This window comes from Oryctolagus cuniculus, chromosome 10 (assembly GCF_964237555.1).
Source record: "Oryctolagus cuniculus chromosome 10, mOryCun1.1, whole genome shotgun sequence".
Taxonomy (NCBI): domain Eukaryota; kingdom Metazoa; phylum Chordata; class Mammalia; order Lagomorpha; family Leporidae; genus Oryctolagus; species Oryctolagus cuniculus.
In genome coordinates, this window is record NC_091441.1 from 12,587,725 (window position 1) to 12,610,851 (window position 23,127).

Sequence of the window (23,127 nt, forward strand, 5' to 3'; positions counted from 1 at the left end):
AATAAGTTCTTATTCCCATGCATTGACAATGTGTTCTTAACTGCTTAGTGGAAATGCTGGCAATTTTCCTTCTCTTTATTCTGTCCTTGAAGTTGCTTAACAATGTTATTGATATATAGCGTACAAACCATACAATTCACTTAGCTATGCAATTATCAGCTCTCTTATTATATCAAGTTGAGCAACTATCACAAAAACTGCATTTTAGAACATTTTTATCTCCCAAAAAGAAGTCCCATCACTTTCATTCCCTCACCACTTAATGTTCCTTAACCCCACCTCACTTAGGCAACTACTAATCTGGTTTTCATCTCTGTAATTTTTTTTAAGTTTTATTTAATAAATTTCCAAAGTACAACTTTTGAATTATAGCAGCTTTCCCCCCATAACCTCCCTCCCACCTGCAACCATCCCATCTCCCACTCCCTCTCCCATCCCATTCTTTATCATGATTCACTTTCAATTATCTGTATATACAGAAGATCAACTTAGTATATACTAAGTAAAGATTTCAACAGACTGCACCCACAAAAACACACAAAGTATAGAGTACTGTTTGAGTGGTAGTTTTACCGTTAATTCTCATAGTACAATATATTAAGGGCAGAGGTCCTACATGGGAAACAGGTGCACAGTGACTCCTGTTGTTGATTTAACAATTGACACTCTTGTTTATGGCATCAGTAATCACCCGAGGCTCATGTCATGAGCTGTCAAGGCTATGGAAGCCTCCTGAGTTTGCCAACTCTGATCTTATTTAGACAAAGCCATAGCCAAAGTGGAAGTTCTCTCCTCCCTTCAGATAAAGGTACTGCCTTCTTTGATGGCCTGTTCTTTCTGCTGGGATCTCACTCAAAGAGAACTTTCATTTAGGTCATTTTTTTTTTTTTTTTTTTTTTTTTTGCCATCGTGTCTTGGCTTTCCATGCCTGAAATACTCTCATGGGCTCTTTAGCCATAGCCGAATGCCTTAAGGGCTGGTTCTGATGCCAGAGTGCAGTTTAGGAAATCTGCCATTCTATGAGTCTGCTTTGTATCCTGCTTCCCATTTAGGATCATTCTCTCCTTTTTTATTCTATCAGTTAGAATTAGCAGACACTAGTCTTATTTATGTGATCCCTGTGACTCTTAATCCTACGATTATGATCAATTATGAACTGAAACTGATCACTTGGACTAGTGAGATGGCATTAGTACATGCCACCTTGATGGGATTGAATTGGAATCCCTTGGCACGTTTCTAGCTTTACCATTAGGGGTAGGTCTGAGTGAGCATGTGCCGAACTGTACATTTCCTCCCTCTCTTACTCCCACTCTTATATTTAACAGGGGTCACTTTTCAGTTAAATTTAAATGACTAGGAGTAATTGTGTGTTAATTAAAATGTTAAACCAATGGTATTAAGTAGAACCAAAAACATTAAAAGGAATAAAATAGTAAGTTGTTCCTTGACAGTCAGGACAAGGGCTGATCAAGTCATTGTTCCTCATATTGTCCATTGCACTTCAAGGTTTTCCTTTCTGGTGCTCAGTTAGTTGTCACCGATCAGGGAGAATATATGATATTTGTCACTTTGGGATTGGCTTATTTCACTCAGCATGATGTGTTCCAGATTCCTCCATTTTGTTTCAAAAGAAAGGATTTCATTTTTATTTACTGCTGCATAGTATTCTATAGAGCACATATCCCATAATTTTTTTATCCAGTCTTCTGTTGAAGGGCATTTAGGTTAATTTCAGGTCTTAGCTATTGTGAATTGAGCTGCAATAAACATTAAGGTGCAGGCAGCTTTTTTGTTTGCCAATTTCATTTCCTTTAGGTAAATTCCAAGGAGTGGGATGGCTGGGTTGTATGGAAGGGTTATATTCAGGTTTCTGAGGAATCTCCAGACTGACTTCCATAGTGGCTTAACCAGTTTACATTCCCACCAACAGTGGATTAGTGTCCCTTTTACCCACATCCTTGCCAGTATCTGTTGTTTGCAGATTTCTGTGTGTGAGCCATTCTAACCAGGGTAAGGTGAACCTCATTGTGGTTTTGATTTTTATTTCCCTGATGGCTAGTGATCCTAAACATTTTTTCATGTGTCTGTTGGCCATTTGTATTTCTTCTTTTGAAAAATGTCTATTGAGGTCCTTGGCCCATCTCTTAAGTGGGTTGTTTGTTTTGTTGTTGTGCAGTTTCTTGATCTCTTTGTAGATTCTGGTTATTAATCCTTTATTTGTTGCATAGGTTGCAAATATTTTTCTCATTCTGTTGGTTGCCTCTTCACTTTCCTTACTGTTTCTTTTGCAGCACAGAAACTTCTCAGTTTGATACAATCCCAATTATTAAATTTGGCTTTGTCTGCCTGTGCCTTTGGGGTCTTTTCCAAGAAGTCTTTACCTGTGCTTATATCTTGCAGCGTTTCTCTGATGTTTTCTAATAATTTGATGGTGTCGGGTCACAGATTTAGATATTTAATCCATGTTGAGTGGATTTTTGTGTAAGGTGTAAGGTAGGGGTCTTGCTTCATGCTTCTGCATGTGGAGATCCAGTTTTCCTAGCAACAGCATCTCTATAAATATACTTCTTCTGGGCATTTCATAATTAAATGATCATCAACTCACAGTGGGGTTTTGTCCCAATAAATCCACTGTAAATAGAAAATACCATAGATTGAAATGCCTTGAATAAACCTAACCCAAAAACAGTGTAACGCATCCATTCGGTACACTGCAGAGGATCAGTGGCTTACACTTAAGACTTAGGGATGATTGGGAGCTGCTCATGGTTACAGCCCAGCATTGAGAGCATAGAATCATATGCAAGATGTTGTTAGCCCAGGAAAGGTTGAGTTCAGAATTTGAAATATATCTTTGACTTGATATGTCTCACATTCGCACCAGTCAAAATCAAAAAAGTTATGTCAAACCGTTATAAAACTCCATGATATGTGGTGAGTTGTGACTGGCTACTTTCACTTTGAATTTTTCATTTTGAATTTTTATCCACATTGCAGCATATATTACTACTTTAGCCCATTTTACTGCTAAATAAGATTCCATTGTATGTGTACACAACATTTATTTATCCATTCCCCATCTGATGGCATTTAGATTGCTTCCTCCTTTGGGCCACCATGAATGAGGCTGTTATGAACATTGGTAAACAAATTAGTGTATGAACAGATGTTTTCACACTTCTTGGAAAAATCCTTGGGATTTAGTGGGGCATATGAACTCCCTATGTTAATACTTTGAGGGTCTCTCAGACTGTCTGCCTTCCAAAATGAAAACACAGTTGACAGACCCACAAGTGATGTATGAGAATTCCAGTTTACCCACACCTTCCACAACACATATAATTACCATTTTGATTATTGCTATCCTAGAATATATGAAGTGGTATCTTACTTTGGTTTTCATTTACATTTCCTGTTGATTGAGGATATTAAGTTTTTATGTATTTATATACTCTTGGAAAAGGGTCTATTTCGAACCCCTTCCCACTTGATCACTAAAAGGTCTTCGAAATTGTGTCTCCGTTTTTATTATTTTATCTTGAGTATCTTTTTCTAAAAGTTTTATTTTATTTATTTAAAGTGTTACAGAAAGAGGTAGAGAAGAGAGAGAGGTCTTCCATCTGCTGATTTACTCCCCAAATGGTTGCAATGGCCGGAGCTGCACTGATACAAAGCCAGGAGCCAGGAGCTTCTTTCGGGTCTCCCACATGAATGCAGGGGCCCAAGGACTTGGGCCATCTTCTACTGCTATCCCTGACCATAGCAGAGAGCTGGATTGGAAGAGAAGCAGCTGGGGCTAGAACTGGGGCCCATATGGGATGCCGGTGCTTCAGGCCAGGACATTAACCTGCTGTGGCACAGCTCCGGCCCCTTATCTTGAGTCTCTTATATATTCTGGATACAAATCTCTTAGCACATTGAAGATTTGATTTTTTTTCTCCATTTTGTGGTATTTCCTCTTTCTTTTTTTGAATATGTATTATTTATTTGAAAGAGTTACAGAGAGAGAGGAAGAGAAAGGGAGAGAGAGGGAGGGAAGGAGAGAGAAAATTAGAGAGAGAGAGAGAGAGAGAGAGAGAGAGAGAATCTTCTACCCATTGGTTCACTCCCCAGATGAAAGCAACAGCTGGGTCTGGGCCAGGCCAAAGCCAGCAGCCCGGAGCTTCCTCCAGGTCTCCCACATGGGTGCAGGGGCCCAAGGACTTGGACCATCTTCTGATGCTTTCTCACCAGCATTTGCAAGGAGCTGGAAGATAAGTAGAGCTGCCAGGACACGACGAACCAGTACCCATATTCCCTGTTACTTATGGGGAATGTGTGTGTGTGTGTGTGTATGTGTGTTTGTGTGCGTGTGAGAGAGAAACAGACATACAGAAAGAGACAGAGAGAGAGAGAGAGAGAGAAAGAGTATTTAAAAATTGTTACTTAACAAATATCTAATTGTAAGTGCTTATTTTTCAATAACACTCAGGTCAGATAAACTGGTAAACATCAATGGTATAATATTGATTTGCTGGTCTTTGTTGTTGTCCTTTGAAAAAACTCTATCTTGCTCGTTATCATCTTGTCCTCAGGGGATTTCCTATTTTTTGATCAGAATTTTATGGAGTGTTATATCTGTTTGTAGTTTCATGGTCCTTTTAAAAAAAAAAAGACATAATATGAAACATGGTATCAATGGTCAAAATTTGTGATTAAATGTGGCTCTAAAAATAAGTTCAAAGCCATTATCATCTGTTAAACATTTATCTATCTATCTATGCTTGTCCAAGTTGCACTAGAATCTCTAAGCACAAAGATTATTAAAATGAGATCATTCTTCTCAAAGATCTTGAAGTCCAATTAGACCACTACTAATTTCAGCATTGTGATTAGCTCACCCGGATGGTAATATATCTGGCCACCCATTTTTATTTGAGAATTAGCAGTATATTAAGTAGCTCCACTATTCAAGTTCACAAAACAAAGAACTGAGGATCCAACTATGACTTAAATAAAGGTGACCCTTCAGCAATCCCTAATGATACATTCAACCAAAAGAGAAGTAGGAAAGAGTCAATGACATTGTCTTTTGGAGAATCACTGCATTTGTAAGTTAGTGCGATCAGTTTCCTCTTTCTTCTTCCGAAAGAACTTGAGCGGCAGTGCCAAGACACGATCCCTTTAGCTAAATTAAGTATTTATAAACATATTTCAAAAAATTCTAATGAGTCACTGAGCAAGTTGTGCCTAATGCTAGTGGGAAATGGAAGTGAGGCAAAGGAACCACTAAAGGGCTGAGAGAGGAAATATTTCCACTGAATGTATTGAGTCACACAATTTTCTTTTTATTAAGTGATTCCTGCTCATGTTGGAGCAGAATTAGTCTAAATGAGCACTATTCATTGAGGAGTGGATCTCAAGATTAAGGACAATTTTAATCTATATGGGACAGAACAGGAAGCCCATTAATGGAAGTCAGCTGGGAAAATAGCTATCGTCTACTTCCAAGCCAATTGCTGTGCAGAAAACCCAGAACAGGGGAGTGAATGTGAGAGAGCAACTATTGCCTACATCCTATTAGAGATACTAGATTTACCTTGCACAATGGGGAAAGAAGGAGGACTTTAAACTGAAGGTGAAACTGAAGATTTTTTGGCTGACTTCTTATTGATAAATAAAATTAGAATATGTAAATATCTGAAAATAGCTAATTTGTTGAAGCAGGCTGAACTTTCATAAAGGATACTGGCTATTCTTCAAGATCCTGTGATGGCAAGTCACTTTGAAGAGCAAGGTCAGTAGGACACATTACATAAATACTACTTCTCTCTGTTTATAGCACAATGATGTCTCTTTATTTTTTTTTTTTAATTTTGTTATTTATTTGAGAGGTTGAGTTACAGAGTGTGAGAGACAGAGAGAAAGGTCTTCTGTCTGCTGTTTCACTACCCAAATGGCCGCAATAGGAAGACCTGGGATGATCTGAAGCCAAGAGCTAGGATGTTCTTCTGGGTCTCCCAAGTAGGTGCAGGGCCCGAGCACTTGAACTTTCTTCCACTGCTTTCCAAGGCCATAGCAGAGAGCTGGATCAGAAGAAGAGCAGCAGGGACTAGAACCCGTGCCCATAAGGGATGTCCTTGCCAAAGGCAGAGGCTTAGCCTACTACGCCACAGCGCCAGCCCCTCGCTCTATTTCTTATAACATTTACATGCAATGAGCAGCATAATAATCTAAGACCTATTTAGGCAAAATAAAAGAGCTATATATAAAGGCAAGAGCATTTGTCAGTTACTGTATTTAAGCTGTGGTGACATACTAAAATAACTGGATGAATGCCTAAACTTACAAAACAAATAGATCCTATTTTCAAATATTCGGACTTCTATATTTGTAAATTGTTTTGGTTCTGCTTGATTTCAGGTGAACTTTAAAATGTGAAATCAATTCTAGAATTAGAAAACTTCACTGAAGTGAAAAAGATCTATTATCCCTTTCTTCCAGCTGACGCTTATTCACCCACGTCTGCCCACATCCTTCTTCATACCATGACGCAGTTCTGAGAGAGAAGTGAATGAGTGAAGATTGGCAGGAAGCCACGTAAAGCTCTTAAATAAGAAAAAGATTAAGATGTAATCATGGAGAAAAGGAATTTTTCCATTGGTGATTGCAGAATAAGATGACTTTTACTTACTTTTCAAACATAACGGTGGGTGATAATTATCCATTTTTATACATAAAATGACAAGTTCATTAATTTTATAAACAAAGCTGAATTATAGTGTGTTTCTTTACGTAATACATTTATCTATAGAATTTACACATGCACATTATTTTTATTATGACAGTGACCTTTGATATTAAGTCCAGATTTAAGGAAAAACAGTGGTAAGAAAACACAAAGATCTGGCTTATGGTACTGATGTGAACATACTTAGATAACTTAACATGCATGCCAGGATATAGTGTGGATTCAGGGCATGCTTTTCTACTGAGAATTTAGTTGCATTTTCCAGTGTCATATTATGCATGAAAATTACGAAAGTCCAGCCCCATGGATTTTTTTTTTAATTCTTACTGTGTTGGGTCTGGTGCTCTTGGGTAGCAGGTAAAGCTGCCACCGCCTGCAGTGACAACATCCCATATGGGTGCTGGTTCAAGTCCTAGCTGCTCCACTTCCAATCCAGCTCTCTGCTATGGCCTGGGAAAGCAGTGGAGGATGGCCCAAGTACTTGGGTCCCTGCATCACTTGGGAGACCCAGGGGGAAGCTCCTGGCTCCTGGCTTCAGATCAGCCCTTGCAGCCCTCTGGGGAGTGAATCAGTGGATGAAAGATCTCTTTCTCTCTCTCCCTGTCTCTGCCTCTCTGTGACTCTGCCTTTCAAATAAAATAAATAAATCTTTTTTTAAAAGAGATATAGTCTTTTTTTTTTTTTTGACAGGCAGAGTGGACAGTGAGAGAGAGAGACAGACAGAAAGGTCTTCCTTTGCCGTTGGTTCACCCTCCAATGGCCGCCGCGGCCAGCGCGCTGCGGCTGGCACACCGCGCTGATCCGATGGCAGGAGCCAGGAGCCAGGTGCTTTTCCTGGTCTCCCATGGGGTGCAGGGCCCAAGCACTTGGGCCATCCTCCACTGCACTCCCTGGCCACAGCAGAGAGCTGGCCTGGAAGAGGGGCAACCGGGACAGAATCCGGCGCCCCAACCGGGACTAGAACCCGGTGTGCTGGCGCCGCTAGGCGGAGGATTAGCCTAGTGAGCCGCGGCGCCGGCTGAGATATAATCTTAACTCATTTTTAAAAATAAAATAAAATCTACTCTCTACACATGTCCACTGTTTGCCTGGAAATACGTTATCTGAAGTAGTTTAGGGATGTTGCATTTCCAAAAATGTTTAGCTATACAATAGGAGACATTGTCTAAGACACCTGAAGATGCTATATTCAGAGTGGCAAGTGAATACAAAAATAGCACACACACACATAAAAATGCAAGTCCCAAATGCTAGGGAGCAATGAGAAAGAACAAAATAATTTATAGCCAAAGACAATGTTAAAAATTATAGGCAAATGGAGAGAAAATATCAAGTGAAAATATATCATGACATAATGAATAAAATGTCATTTTCTAATATTTGAAATCCTGAACAAATCCTAGGCAGAATATGTGCATTTGAGGCATCTGTTTTATACACTGGCAATACAAGTTACCTAAGTGAATAATGATGATTAAATGGTACAGAGGTTAGTTAGTGTAGATAAAATGAAAACAATGGAGCAGAAATAAGATATTATAACCTCCAAATAAATCTCAAGATTTTTGATTTGGATACTTTTAATTTATTGTATCATATGTTAGAAGGCCTTTCTTTGGTGCAGAAATAAAACGAATACAACTCATAGTTTTTCTTTTTATGTTTTACTGCAATAATGAATAATTTTAAAGTTGAAGTGGTAAAAAGTCAGCTTACTCCAAATATCTCTCAGAAATAGAAATCTGAAAACTGGACAATATATACACATTTTCAAAATTAAAAAGAAAGCTCAGAGTTGCTACACCACAACTAGGTAATTTTTGATGTTTTTAAATGTTCTTTGGATTATACAAAAATCCATCATTCCTGTCATATTTATAATTTGTGTTCAGAAATGACTCCTTAAAAGACCATTTCAATGAGATAAGAAATCATTCTAATTCATTTTCAACTATTAATTAGCCCTAATGTAAATATAAGTGAGTTCATGATGTTTGCACAAAGCATAACAACCATAGAAAGTTAAAGTTTTGCTTGATCATTGAGATGCCACTTTTTTCCAGGAAGGACAGAATTTGTGGGGATGTCACGTATGACACTGAAATTCTGAATGTCGTAGTGCATATAGAGGTCTAAATAACCAATAGGAAAAGAAAGGTGAGGCAAAGGGAGATGATAATTTTTGGTGATTTCTTATTTTATTCTATTGTATTAGCTCAGGAAAAAATTACTAAAACTCATAGTTTAATAGTAGAGATTTTTGGTGTTTACTCAGTTTGTAGATTTATCCAATGAAAGTTTTCAAACCTGATATCAAATATTTTTGCATAATTTTAAAGAAAGGATAATTCTTCACTCAAGAATAAAAAAGTACAGATGTTTAAATAGAAAAAAATTCTACCACATGTGATCACACAGCAATCGGTGTGACTTTCCATTTTCACACTTACACACCTACCCCAAAATGAGAAGGCTAAGATTGTAAGGCTAATTCAACCATTTAATGCTTCTACACAATAATCATGATGTAATACGTTTTCCTCTTCTAAATTGAAGGCATCCGTATCTAATGATGGCGCTTCCATATGAATTTCATGTTTGATAATCGTCTATCTTTGTCAAAAAATCAATCCCAAATTTCCATTGATGTCACTGTCTCTATGATCCATCTGTTGCTTTAATGCTGGCTGACTTAGCATGAATTGCCTACGGGGATACTAACATATGGATCTGTTTCTTCAAAACCTAATCCTTTGATTGTAAATTTTAATCCTAGTTTATGTTGTGCCTCCTTTTATGTTTATTGTTATGTCTTTGAAAATGCATCTAAAATTGTAAAAGATTATACTGCACAAACACAGTGCCTGAAACAAAGTCACATATAAACACAACAGTCCTCTACTTTATATATCAGCATATGTTAAACATCTTTGTGCATTTTATTCAAGAAAATTTAGAGTACTTGTATGAAGTCTATAAACTTATTTTCATAGCAAAATATCTCAGTAGTATAACTATTATTACCATGATTTGTTACCAAGAGATTAAAAAGTCATTGAGAGCATAGTGTCTTTTTAAAGTTTATTTATTTATTTATTTTAAAGGAAGACCACCAGAAAGAGAGGGACACACACGGACACACACACACACATACACACACACATACACACACACATACACACACGGACACACACGGACACACATACACACACAGAGATGGTCCATCTGCTGGTTCACCCCGCAAATGACCACAGCCAGGGCTGGGTCTGGCTGAAGCCAGGAAAGAGGAAGTCCATCTGAGTATCCCACATGAGCGGCTGGGGCCCAAGAACATGGGCCATCAGCCACTATCTCCTCAGGCATATCACCAGGAATTTGGAATCACTGTACCACAATGCAGGGCTGTACTTACAGTCTTTTTTTTTTTTTTTTTTTTTTGACAGGCAGAGTGGACAGTGGGAGAGAGAGAGACAGAGAGAAAGGTCTTCCTTTGCCGTTGGTTCATGCTCCAATGGCCGCCATGACCGGTGCGCTGCGGCCGGCGCACTGCACTGATCCGATGGCAGGAGCCAGGTGCTTCTTCCTGGTCTCCCATGGGGTGCAGGGCCCAAGGACTTGGGCCATCCTCCACTGCACTCCCGGGCCACAGCAGAGAGCTGGCCTGGAAGAGGGGCAACCGGGACAGAATCCGGAGCCCCGACCGGGACTAGAACCCTGTGTGCCAGCGCCGCAAGGTGGAGGATTAGCCTAATGAGCCGTGGAACCGGACAGTACAAACAGTCTTAAGAAAGGTGAGGGCAGATGAAATGAGGAAGCTCAAGGTTCTTCATGGCTGTGCTGCCAACAGAATTAACTTAGAAGGTGTAGTACCCAGTACTTGAAGAAGATTCTTTCTTTTTTTTTTTCTTTTTTGGAAGCCAGGTCCTATTTTTTTTTTAACTTTTATTTAATGAATATAAATTTCCAAAATACAGCTTATGGATTATAATGGCTTCCCCCCATTACGTCCCTCCCTCCCGCAACCCTCCCCTTTCCCACTCCCTCTCGCCTTCCATTCACATCAAGATTTATTTTCGATTCTCTTTATATACAGAAGATCAGTTTAGCATACATTAAGTAAAGATTTCAACAGTTTGCTCCCACATAGAAACATAAAGTGAAAAATAATAGATGATTTTTTAAATGATGATGAAACCAGATCAGACCTATTGTCATGTTTAATCTCAGTGAGAGTCAAGTTGGGAATTGATAATTTATTTATTTATTTATTTATTTATTTATTTATTTATTTTACAGATCAGTTTAGTATACATTAAGTAAAGATTTAAACAGTTTGCACCCCCATAGAAACACAAAGCGAAATATACTGTTTGAGTACTCGTTATAGCATTAAATCTCAATGTACAGCACATTAAGGACCGAAATCCTACATGAGGAGTAAGTGCACAGTGACTCCTGTTGTTGACTTTAGAAACTGACACTCCTATTTATGGCATCAGTAATCTCCCTATGCTCCAGTCATGAGTTTCCAAGGCTATGGAATCCTTTTGAGTTCTCCGACTCTTACCTTGTTTAGACAAGGTCATGGTCAAAGTGGAGGTTCTCTCCTCCCTTCAGAGAAAGGTACCTCCTTCTTTGAAGATCTGTTCTTTCCACTGGGATCTCACTCACAGAGATCTTTCATTTCTTTTTTTTTTTTTTTTTTTTTCCAGAGTGTCTTGGGTTTCCATGCCTGAAATACTCTCATGGGCTTTTCAGCCGGATCTGAATGCCTTTAGGGCTGATTCTGAGGCCAGAGTGCTGTTTAGGACATCTGCCGTTCTATGAAGAAGATTCTTGATGTAGGGTGGAGTATCCTAGCCCTCAGAGGATGAATCTGGGGTTTCAGAATCACCAGCACACAGCAGGAACTTCTATATTAATGTACAAACTTTGTTGTATAACATCTCTTATTGAGAATTAGAAGTAGACAAAACACAGTCCTTATTGTTAAAGAAGCAACTCCTACCCTTCTTGGGCTGTGTTGATCTCTACTCAAAAATTCTCTGTCACTGGAAGACATACTTCCTGTAGTGGAAGTCTCCACGTGTGAGACCCGGAAGAAGCTCCTGGCTTTGGATCGTGCAGTTCCAGCCGTTGCCGCCAATTGGGGAGTGAACCATCGGATGGAAGATTTCTCTCTCTCTCTCTGCCTCTCTTCTCTCTATGTAACTCTGACTTTTGAATAAATAAGTAAATCTTTAAAAAAAAAAGAAATTAATGTTCTTCCTTCTCAAAGATGTTCAAAAATAAATAAAACTCAATGAATACTTTTGATATAAACATTACTTATATTTTGCTTAATTTCTACAAATGTCATTTATTTTCTTTCATATAGCTGTTGATGAAAACAGAGATATTGCTTATATAACATGATTGCAAAATTTCATAAACCTTGGAGTTTATCTCAGAACCCTATATACATGTATTTTTTTCAAGACACAGAACAAAATTATAGTCACAAGTAGACAGTAACAAAAGTAGTCTGGAAATAGATTTGTAATAATATGCAAACAAATGAATTCCTTTTTATAGGAAAATACCAATGAAGTTTGTAAGATAAAATTTGTGATACAGTTTGTTAATTTTTGATATGTAAATGCTTTTTCTTAATCAATGTATCTACTCTGTCATAATATTAGCAGTGTAGTAACTACTGAAATTATTTAATACAGTTTATAGCATTTAGTGTGTACATATGATATTTTACATTGAGATACTTGATTCATTCTGTATGACAGAGTACAATTACTGTGAGCTGTAATTTAGACATAGAAATTCAGATATTTACAATGCGTGAAGGGTAGTAGCAGGAGAAAGATAACATAGAACAATAGATTCAGAACAAGAAAAGAGGCTGGTACTTGGCACAGTGGTTAGGACTCTGCTTTGGATGCCCACTTCCCATATTTGAGTGTCCAGGACTGTGTCATTTCTCTGCTTCTAACCAAGCATCCTGCTAATGGTTCTAATGAATGAGTCCTGCATTCTTATGTAGAAAACCTGAATTGTGTTTCTGGCTCCTTGCCTTCACCTTGTCCAACCTTGGCTGTTACAGACATTGGAGGGGATGAACCATTGGATGGAGCACTCTCTATCTATATACTTATCTTTCAAATAAATGAGAATCATTGAATAAAACTTGAAAAAGTGTCACTAGAAATTGAATAAATACAAATCAAATAAAGAAAAAAGAACATTGAACTAACTAAAGGGAACTGATAAAAAGATGACAGCTGAAAAACAGACGTGGGACAATTACGACATCTGTTCACTTAAGCACTGTGTGCTCAGGAAGAGTGCATTCTATTAGCTGTGCTCTTGTCGACCTTCCATTAACCCACCCTTTAGAAATCGCACCTGGCTCCTGGCTTCAGATCAGTGCAGCGCGCGGGCCACAACGCCCCGGCCATGGCAGCCACTTGGGGAGTGAACCAACGGAAAAAGGAAGACCTTTCTCTCTGTCTCTCTCTCTCTCACTGTCTAATCCTGCCTGTCAAAAAAATTAAAAAAGAAATAAAAAGAAATCGCTTCCTACGAATTCTTCCTATTCCTCCTCCTCCTGGCTACTAAATGTTTTGTTTCATCTTTTGTTCCTTTTTCACTTCGCAGGTGGTTAGCTGTTGAGAGTGTTTCAGGGATAGGTAAAACAGGCAGAAATAACAGACTCATAATGATTTGTGGGGATTTGTGAAAGTGGCTAGAACATCTGAGAGGACAGAACTGCACAGAGAGAAAGCTAAAGACTACAGAGGGCCACCATGTGTTCAGAAAGTGTCCGCTCAGAGCGTGCACCCGCCCAGGGCCAGGGTGAGAACCATGGGAAAGAATCAGAGGAAACAGGACCCAGTGCTCACAGTAACCCAGAAATGGTGCCAATTCTCACCAGCCAGATTGCAAAGATTTCATAATTCATAGGATATTCTGTGGGTCTTACTTTATTACTGTAAAATAGTCAGAACTAGAATGAGAACTGTTCTGCTCCTACCTATAAGAGAATTCCGAAAGGGTTAAAATAGTTCTGAGTAGCATAATCGGATCCCCAAAGTGCATCAGTATTTATAGGAATAAAAAATTGCCTGTAACCAAGAAGAGAAATTTTACATTTTTTTCACTTAGTACAACTCATAATGAGGAGTAAAATCAAGGATTCAAACCAACCCAGAACTGGCACAGATGTTAGGATTAGTAGACAAGTGCATTAAAACAGATATTGTAACTGTTCCATATATTCACAAATAGAGACATGGAATATGCAAGAAAGACCCAATTATATTTCTAAAGCTGAAATTTTCAGTGCCCAAGATAAAAAATACACTGGATGAAGTTAATGAAAAATTAACTTTGCCGAAGAACAGATGGGAAAACAGGAAGATACAGCAACAGTAGCTCTTTAGAAATGCACACAGAAAAAAAGCTGAACTGAAATAAGCAAAGTAAGTACAGAAGAGCAACAGAAACTGAAGAACAATTTCAAACTGCCTAATTTATATATAAACAGAGTCCTTTGGGGGCGAGACACAAAATCAAAGAAAAAAAGTATAAATTTAAATTCATCAAAATTGAAAATTTCTACCCTCTATAAAACATCGTTTAAAGAATGAAAATACAAATCTGCCCCGGAGGAAATATGATGAAGACTGCATATACACTATGTGAAAAATCATCAGTTCTCAATAATCAGGAAAAAATGACCGCTGATTACTCATTAGGATGGCTGAAATTGAAAATATTCTTGGTAAGGAGGTAGTGGAATTGGAACTCACACACCTAGGATCAAAATGGAATGTTGTCTAACCATTTTGGAAAACAGTTTGCCACTCCTTAAAGAGTCAGAAGTACACCAAGGTTACGATTCAGTCATTCTATTCCTCAGTCTGTACCAGGAGACATGGAGGACAGGACCCTACAAGTGATCAGAACACTTTTCCTCTCCCGTCCTTCGACAGCTGGTTGGATGGCGTTGTGGGCCATGAATACACCATGGAATACTTTTCAGCATTAAAAAGGAGTAGACCACTGATACACTCACAATGAGGGCAAATCTCCAAAATAATTATGCTTAATGAAAGAAGTTAGAGAGATAAAATATTTAAGATAAAATGTATTCATATAACATTTTAGAAAATGCAAAATAATCTGTGATTAATAACAGATCTGTGGTTGTTGGGAAAGTGAGAAGGATGAATTGCAAAGGAGTGTAATTATACTTTTTGTTGATAGATACATTGAGTATGTTGTATTATAACCTTTAAATAGGTGCAATTTATTGTATGCCAATTATACTTTCACAAAGTTGCTTAAAATATGATTTAAATAAGTTTGCTTATGATCAATGCATTAAATACAAGGAAGTTTTCACATGTAATTACCAAAAAAAAGTCCCAAAACTTAGTAAAAACCAACTATTAGTTTTACAAGAGACATAGAGAGAAAAGATAAAGATTTTTGAAATGTGAGGAAATGTATGAAAGAGAAAATATGAAGATAATGGCTCAAAATTAAAACCTAAAGTATTTTTCAGTGCATCGAAGGCCTCTCAGAGCTGAATGTTGATCTGCATAGTTAATCTCTTTCTTCACACCAGAAAATTGCTCCTTACTTTGTCCCCAGACACATCACAATTGCCCACTTCTCCTTGTTTGACAAATTCCAAGACCCCCCCTTCATGTTGGAATTCATTTGTGCAATCCTCCCAACTTTCTCAAGATGGTGCGTCATCTTCCCAAGGAGTACCCCAAGTGTAGTTATCGTCACAGGTCATTTTAGTTCACTGCTCACTGTCTGTCAGCACAGTCTCTGACTGCTTTGACAACGACACCTTCCTGGAAGAGGCACTTCATAGGCAAGCCTGTCTCTCTGGGACCATGAGTACTTGTGACTCTTAGATGGACTTAATACATGCTCAATGTTAAAAATCAATTCATGGGGCTGGCACTGTGACTTAGAAAGCAAAGTCACCACCTGCAGTGCCTGCATCCCATATGAGCAGTGGTAGGGGGCCGGAGCTGTGACAAAGTAGGCGAAGCCTCTGCCTATGATGTCATCATCCCATATGATGCTGTTCCTCTTCCGATTCAACTCTCTGCTTCCTCTTCCAATCCAGCTCTCTGCTATGACTTGGGAAAGCAGTGAAAGATGGCCCCAGTGCTTGGGCCCCTGCACCCACGTTGGAGACCCGGAAGAAGCTCCTGGATCCTGGCTTCGGATTGGCCCAGCTCCAGCCGCTGCAGCCATTTGGGGAGTGAGGGAGACCTTTCTCTCTGTGTGTCCTTCTCTCTGTAAGTCTTCCAAATAAATAAATACTTTTTTTTAAAAAAAAGATCTGATGTAAATATGCGTCTTTCAGTATCTTCTGTATGGAATATACATATATGTATATCACTGCCAAAAATGTTTTAATTGGCCAGAGGAGAAAACATTTAACTGATCACAACAGATTAAAAATAAAAGTATTTTAAAGTGTTTATAATCATAATTAACTTCCTAATTCCATTTTATGTAGGTGCAAAGATAGGGATTAGAAGATAAAGAACAACAACGAATAGACTATAAACTATATAATAAAGTTTTTAATGTTAAAAAGTAGTCCCAGTGAACAGGTTACACAGCCAGTGGAGACCTTTTTAAAGATCATCATATAGGTCAAGACTATTGCAACAGGAAAGAGAGATTGAATCAACACCAGCTGAAAGAAAAGGAAGGTTTTTAAGCACTCAAAAAGTTCCTAGAAAATGGGAAGGGGAGACAGTGCAGTTGGGCCATCTGTGTTTACTAATTGTCCCTTACAAAAGTTAGACTCCCACCACTCCACAGAGAGTGTGAGACAGAAGCCCCATCTTGAAGCTGACATTTTAAAAGGTTGTATCCTGAGTCCATTAAACACATATTCCGTAGTTTTAAAAGAAGGTGAGAGGCCATTTTATTTCAAAGAAATTGCAGCTATGTTTTGGAAAGTAAACATACACAATGAAAGGGAGGTAGACACCTGGAGTCAGAAAGAGGCCAGTTTAAGAGTTAGTCTTACACAGGGAAAGCGTAAATTCATTTGGGTCAAAAGGAATTGGAAAGAAATAGATATTCAAATTTTCCTGTCACTGTTAGATGTTTTTTAATGATTGTCTCCGAGAAAGTTTTAGAACTTTTAAATCTGTCCTGCAAACTAATGAGAGTTTAAAAGTTCACAATAGTGGTGAGGAAAAGTAATTTGAATAAATATGTTGAATTACTTTTTTGTTAGAGCAATCACACACACACACACACACACACATATACACACAAACATGAAACTAAAGGAATGAGTTCAGGAAATATCTTTTTAGAATACAATTCTGGCCAGTGTCCTTGAATGTCCATTATTCTGAACAGTTGATGATATAATTTTCAGTGGCTCTCACTCTATTTATTGCCATTAATGAGTACTTACTCTAAATCTGCACAGCTAGTTGTCTGCTATCAAATATTTGCTGGGAGGTAGTTGAAGCTTTGAGAATGTGTAAGAATAGCCTAGCTCCTAGGTTAATGAAGTAAAAGTCAATCATCTTGACATGAACTCCTGCATACTGTCCCGTGTGTCATTAGAACACATGGAGAGAGAGAGGATGGTTCTTCTCAGCCTATCACAGAAAAAAAAATAAAATAAAAACTTCACATCTCTTTCTAGACATAAGTGGTTTGAGGAGTCTTAGTGTATAGTCCAAACATCGTTTAAAAACAAAACAACAAAAAGTAATACTAAAATATATGAATAATGTGTAATTCATACTTGAAAGATGATTTGAATGCAAAATGCATGCTTCAAACTGACCAGTAACAAGACAAAAAGAAAAGCAAGAAATACAACCTCAAAAACTGCTCTACTTAACTCAGATGCTTAAAATAGAATGTCCGCCTAAGTGCAAACAACGCCTGAGGTGAGGTTCTGCCATGCACCTCAGGGAGAAGCCCATTATTTTGTTGTTCTGTCACCCTAATAGTGATGAAAAACTTTCCTTAAGCTGTCACTTAAAAGATCAGTAAAGCAGCTTAATACAATCCTAGCCAAAGGGACAGTTCAGATTGGATACAGCCAAACCCAGGAATTCTACTGAAAAGAGGACTAGAACTCTTCTAATTCACTGCTTTTAAATGAGCTTCTGGTGCAAATCGCAAGGTCTACATGACAGGATTCAAGAGAACTACAGAATTTGATCTTCAGCAGACAGGAAAATAGCATTTTGTAAACTCATTCCTTCACCTATTTTCTGTTAATTGCATGTGTTTAAACTTGTTGATTGTTTAATTTTAAATCTATTAATACATACAGAACAGATTTCATGAGTTCCATAGATATGATTCCAAGAATAAAATGATATGATTTTCAGTTCATCAATTATTTTATCAAAAATGTACATGGTTGTCCTATCTGGCACTGAGTTGGTTTCATGCTCTAGAAACTACCTATCTATTGAGAGCATGAGGGTGGGGCTAGACTGAATTAAGTGCTCCAGTAGACACAAATTTAGGGAACCAGAGTAGAGACCCCTGACCAAACTGGGAAAACTTGGCTAAATAAATAAATAAATAAAATTAGCAAAAGAAGAAATGGTTATTTAGAAAGATTAGGAATCACCTTTTCTTTGGTACAGGAGAGAGTTAAGATTCCTACAGAGGGGCAGGCCTTCTTGCTCACTGGGTTAACCCACCACCTGGGGAGCTGGCATCCCATAAGGGCACAGATTCCAGTCCTGGCTGCTACACTTTCAATTTTACTCACTGCTAATACAGCTGGGAAAAGAGCGGCAGACAGATGGCCCATACACCAGACCCTTGCTACCCAGGTGGGAGACCTGGATGAAGCTCCTGGTTTCAGCCTAGCCCAACCGCAGCAGTTGTGGCCAGTTGGGGAATAAACCAGTAGCTGAATGATGTCCCTCCCCCCCCTCCCCCTCCCTCTCCCCTTCCCCCATCCCCTTCCCTCTTTCTCTCTTACCTTCTCTCTGTAACTCTTTCAGATAGATAACTCATTCTTTAAAAAAATCAGTTAATAGCACCGTAAAAATGAGATAAGTGTTCTTAATGAGAAAAGCGACAGAAATATGAATCACAATATGCTTAGTAAAATTTGCTTGTTATATAACAACAGATCAGCTTTGATTTTCACATTATGTTGGGATGTTACTTAATTGCAAGCATTGACAAAATATTTAACTTGGGTTGAGAGGTAGCACCAATAGTCTTTGAGTTGATTTAGAAACTACCCCCAGGAAATGCTTGTGATTTACAAACATAACACACCTGAAAGAGTTATAACTTCAAACTCTCATTATTTTCTCAAGAACTTTAATGAGTGTTATCTCATTGATCTTATTTTCCATGAGATAATCACTATGTTATAAAATCTAGTTGTTTTAAAATGTCTAACTTCATGCCAGCAGTTTTCATCAGTGTGAATATTACACAGTCAGTGCAGTATAAAAAACTTGGTTTCATAGAAGTAGAAAGCTGAACAGTGTTTATCAAAGGCTAGAAAGGGCAGTAGGAGGCAAGAGGGAAAGGATGGGTCAGTGGGTACAAACTTGCAGTAGACAAGACTAATTCTCTCCCTAAGAGCACTGCCTGTCTGGTTCTGATGCTGCCTTGCCATGCTGGAAAGTGAGGGGAGTATGTCAGATTCGGCCAAGCTTTATGGGGATACGTAAATAGATTTCTTCTAATCTTAAAACTGATATTAAAACAAATTGCGGCCGGCGCTGTGGCTCACTAGGCTAATCCTCCGCCTAGCGGCGCCGGCACACCGGGTTCTAGTCCCGGTCGGGGCGCCGGATTCTGTCCCGGTTGCCCCTCTTCCAAGCCAGCTCTCTGCTGTGGCCAGCGAGTGCAGTGGAGGATGGCCCAAGTGCTTGGGCCCTGCACCCCATGGGAGACCAGGAAAAGCACCTGGCTCCTGGCTCCTGCCATCGGATCAGCGCGGTGCGCCGGCTGCAGCGCACCGGCCGCAGGGGCCATTGGAGGGTGAACCAACAGCAAAAGGAAGAAAGGAAAACCTTTCTCTCTGTCTCTCTCTCTCACTGTCCACTCTGCCTGTCAAAAAAAAAAAAAAAAAAAAAAAGCAAATTGCAGGGGCCGGCACTGAGGCATAGTGGGTAAAGCCGCCACCTGCAGTGCCTTCATCCCATAAGGGTACTGGTTCAAGACCCAGATGCTCCAGTTCTGATCCAGCTCTCTGCTATGGCCTGGGAAAGTAATAGAAGGTGACCCAAGTCCTTGGGCCCCTGCACCAGCTTGGGAGACCTGGAAGAAGCTCCTTGCTCCTGGCTTCGGATTGGCACAGCTCTGGCTGTTGCGGCCAACTGGGGAGTGAACCAGTGGATGGAAGACCTCTCTCTCTGCCTCTCCTATCTCTGTGTAGCTTTCTCTCTTTCAAGTAAATAAATAGTTTTAAAAAAGCAAATTGCACCCAAAATGCAAGCCTCTTAAGCTCTTTATTGCAAAGGATGATATAATATCCGATAGTGCTATGGTGCAGGAGCTCACTGAATACCATACACTAACGGCTGGCCACCCCTGAATCCCACCTTTTGGTGGGGACAGAAGGCTTCATTTTGGCCTGAGATGAATCCTACCAACTATGCCGTGTGTAATGCAGGAATTCAATACCAGGGAGATTTGAAAGGAAGCTGTCAATATATGAAGAAGAGAAATATTTCCTTGCATTTGAGCATTTTAATGCATATGATTTTAGCTGATGACCATTCTTTTTTATGAAAAGACATCAAAACAAGCTTCATACACCTATTTTTATATCCACATGAAATTGGAGGTTTATTTAGATACATCAAATACACTTAAAATTGTGTTTTTGAGTGAAGTAGGTATTTCATGATTGAATTTCAGTTTAGTGGTATTTAGACATGAAATTTCTATTTCAGGCTCACATATTTTAAATGTAAAAGACAATGATTATGGTTGCCTGGAGATGTTGACCTTTGAATTGTAACAATACACAGTAAGATTAAAATTTTACTTACTGATATTAGCAGTGTAGGAGTTAGAAAGGTCAAGACAGATATTCTCACCTTGGCTATACGCATATACACACATAAAAGTAAAAAATAAAACTGTTTTTGGATTATTGAAAATAGTATTTTTTTGACGGGCAGAGTTAGACAGTGAGAGAGAGATACAGAGAGAAAGGTCTTCCTTCCCTTGTTCACCACCCCCCCCCAAATGGCTGCCAAGGCCAGTGCGCTGCGCCGATCCGAAGCCAGGAGCCAGGTGCCTCCAAACACTTGGGCCATCCTCCACTGCCTTCCCAGGCCACAGCAGAGAGCTGGACTGGAAGAGGTGCAAAAGGGACAGCATTCGGCGCCCTAACCAGGACTAGAACCCAGGGTACTGCCACCGCAGGCAGAGGATTAGCTTAGTGAGTGGGGTGCCAGCCCAAATAGTATTTATTTTTAAGTACTGTGGTAGGGTTGTTTACAAATGTCCTCATTAAATTCTCAAAAGCATTCCTTTACTTAAAGAAACCAACCCCCAAAAAGGAGTGACTTTCCTAGGTCAGGTATCTGGCAATTGCTGAGCTGGAATAAAAGCTCATTGTCTGTCCACAGAATCAATGTTTCTCTCTCTTTTTTTTTTCTTATTAAAAATCATACATACTGCCTGTAGCACATTCTTCTGACAATGCTTTTTCTGCATAAATTGTTAAAGTTCTAATGCTAATTCTGTGTGTCTAACTCCAATGAGCTTTCTTACTTTGTATATTGCTATTTGAAACTTTTCAAAATGATATCCATGTGGAAAAGCAAAAAAAGTAAACACTTCGTTCTTTTTATTTTATTGATTTAAAAGTCATTATAAATTCTAGCTGTTTTCCCTCTAGCTTTGCCTGTTCCAATGCAACTTCCTAATTATGCCTGATCTTTGAAAAATATATGAAGGTTAATATAGTTTTTATCTGATCCCACAGTCTTTAAAGTATGACTTTCCCTTTCATATATTTATTAGTGTTTAAATAGCTTGAACCTAATATTCTCATATTTAAAACAAGTTGAATCCAGTTATTAGAAACATGTGAATTAATGTAAACAAAGTCAGAGGGATCATTTCTCCCATTGACTGAGGTGCTTTGACTGGATATATGACAGTGTGGCCAGGACCCCTCCCAAAACTCAGGAAAACTTAGCTCTCAAGGGGAACTGGTTTGGGTCAGATAAGGTAGGGGCTTTCCAGCAGGGGCTTCGGGAAACAATGGAGCAAAGTGGAGTTTCCAGCAAAACCTACCTCATAACCTAAGCAGTTCTAGTATAGCATGCGCAGCCTTGTAATTGTTATGTAAGCATTGCTGTGGCTCCAAAATATGCAATCAAATATGTGTAACCAAACATGTAAAGGGAAACTTACAGTTGTCTGTGCCAGGGTATATAAGGCAATGCCCTGTTTTGTTTGGGGCCCAGGCTCTGTATAAGAATCCTCTGAGACTGCTGATGAAAATAAAAGCTGCTTCCTGCTAAAGGCTTTGGTGTCCTGCCTCTCCATTGGAGACTCCTGCTACAAAGGGAATTTGAATACAGTGCTGCTGCGTAAAGACACTAAAGGCTAATTTCTCTAAATTCAAATTATTGATGAGCTTTTATGTTTTCCTGTTGCTTCAGATGATAACTGTATGCATTGCCAAGGTTATACCAGGATCAATTTCAGCTGCTTACTTGTCTGCTTTGGAAAATATTACTATATTTGGGGACTGTCAATCAGTGCTGAACTGAAGGAACTTTGGACAGCTAATATTTTTACCGTAGTATGTTCCCTGGTGGCAGAGCTATGGTACAGTGGCCTAGGATTACTAATACGTTCTGGAAAGTCTTACAACTAAGATATTTAATTTTGTGTGATAAAGTGTGATGCCTCTGAAGTAAATAATTAAGTTAGCAATGCCTAGAACGTTAAAATCACTAGTTAGGATCTTTTCATTGATCCAGCATTATTTGGCTCGAAGGGCAATCATAATGCAATGAGGAAGTGGTTGTTTTATTTATTTCAATGTTATTCAGCTGAAAAGTAGTTTTTGTATAGAGTCATACACACATCCTTAATATTTTCAGTTACATAGTTCACCAATTTTCTCTTTAGAAAAAAAATAATCTTAGGAACCTGTGATTTTGATTTTACATCCATAATATAGGAATAAAATAAAATCTAAAGTTAATGAGGTCATGATTTCTTATGAAGCAGAATTTAGTTGCCAGTAGTAGAAAGATTACATGTTTACTTTAACCTCCAGAGAAACTAATAAAATGATAAATAAATTAGTGGGTTAAACACAAACCCATAACAATGAAAATAAAAGGTATAGTGCTACCACATATAAGAGT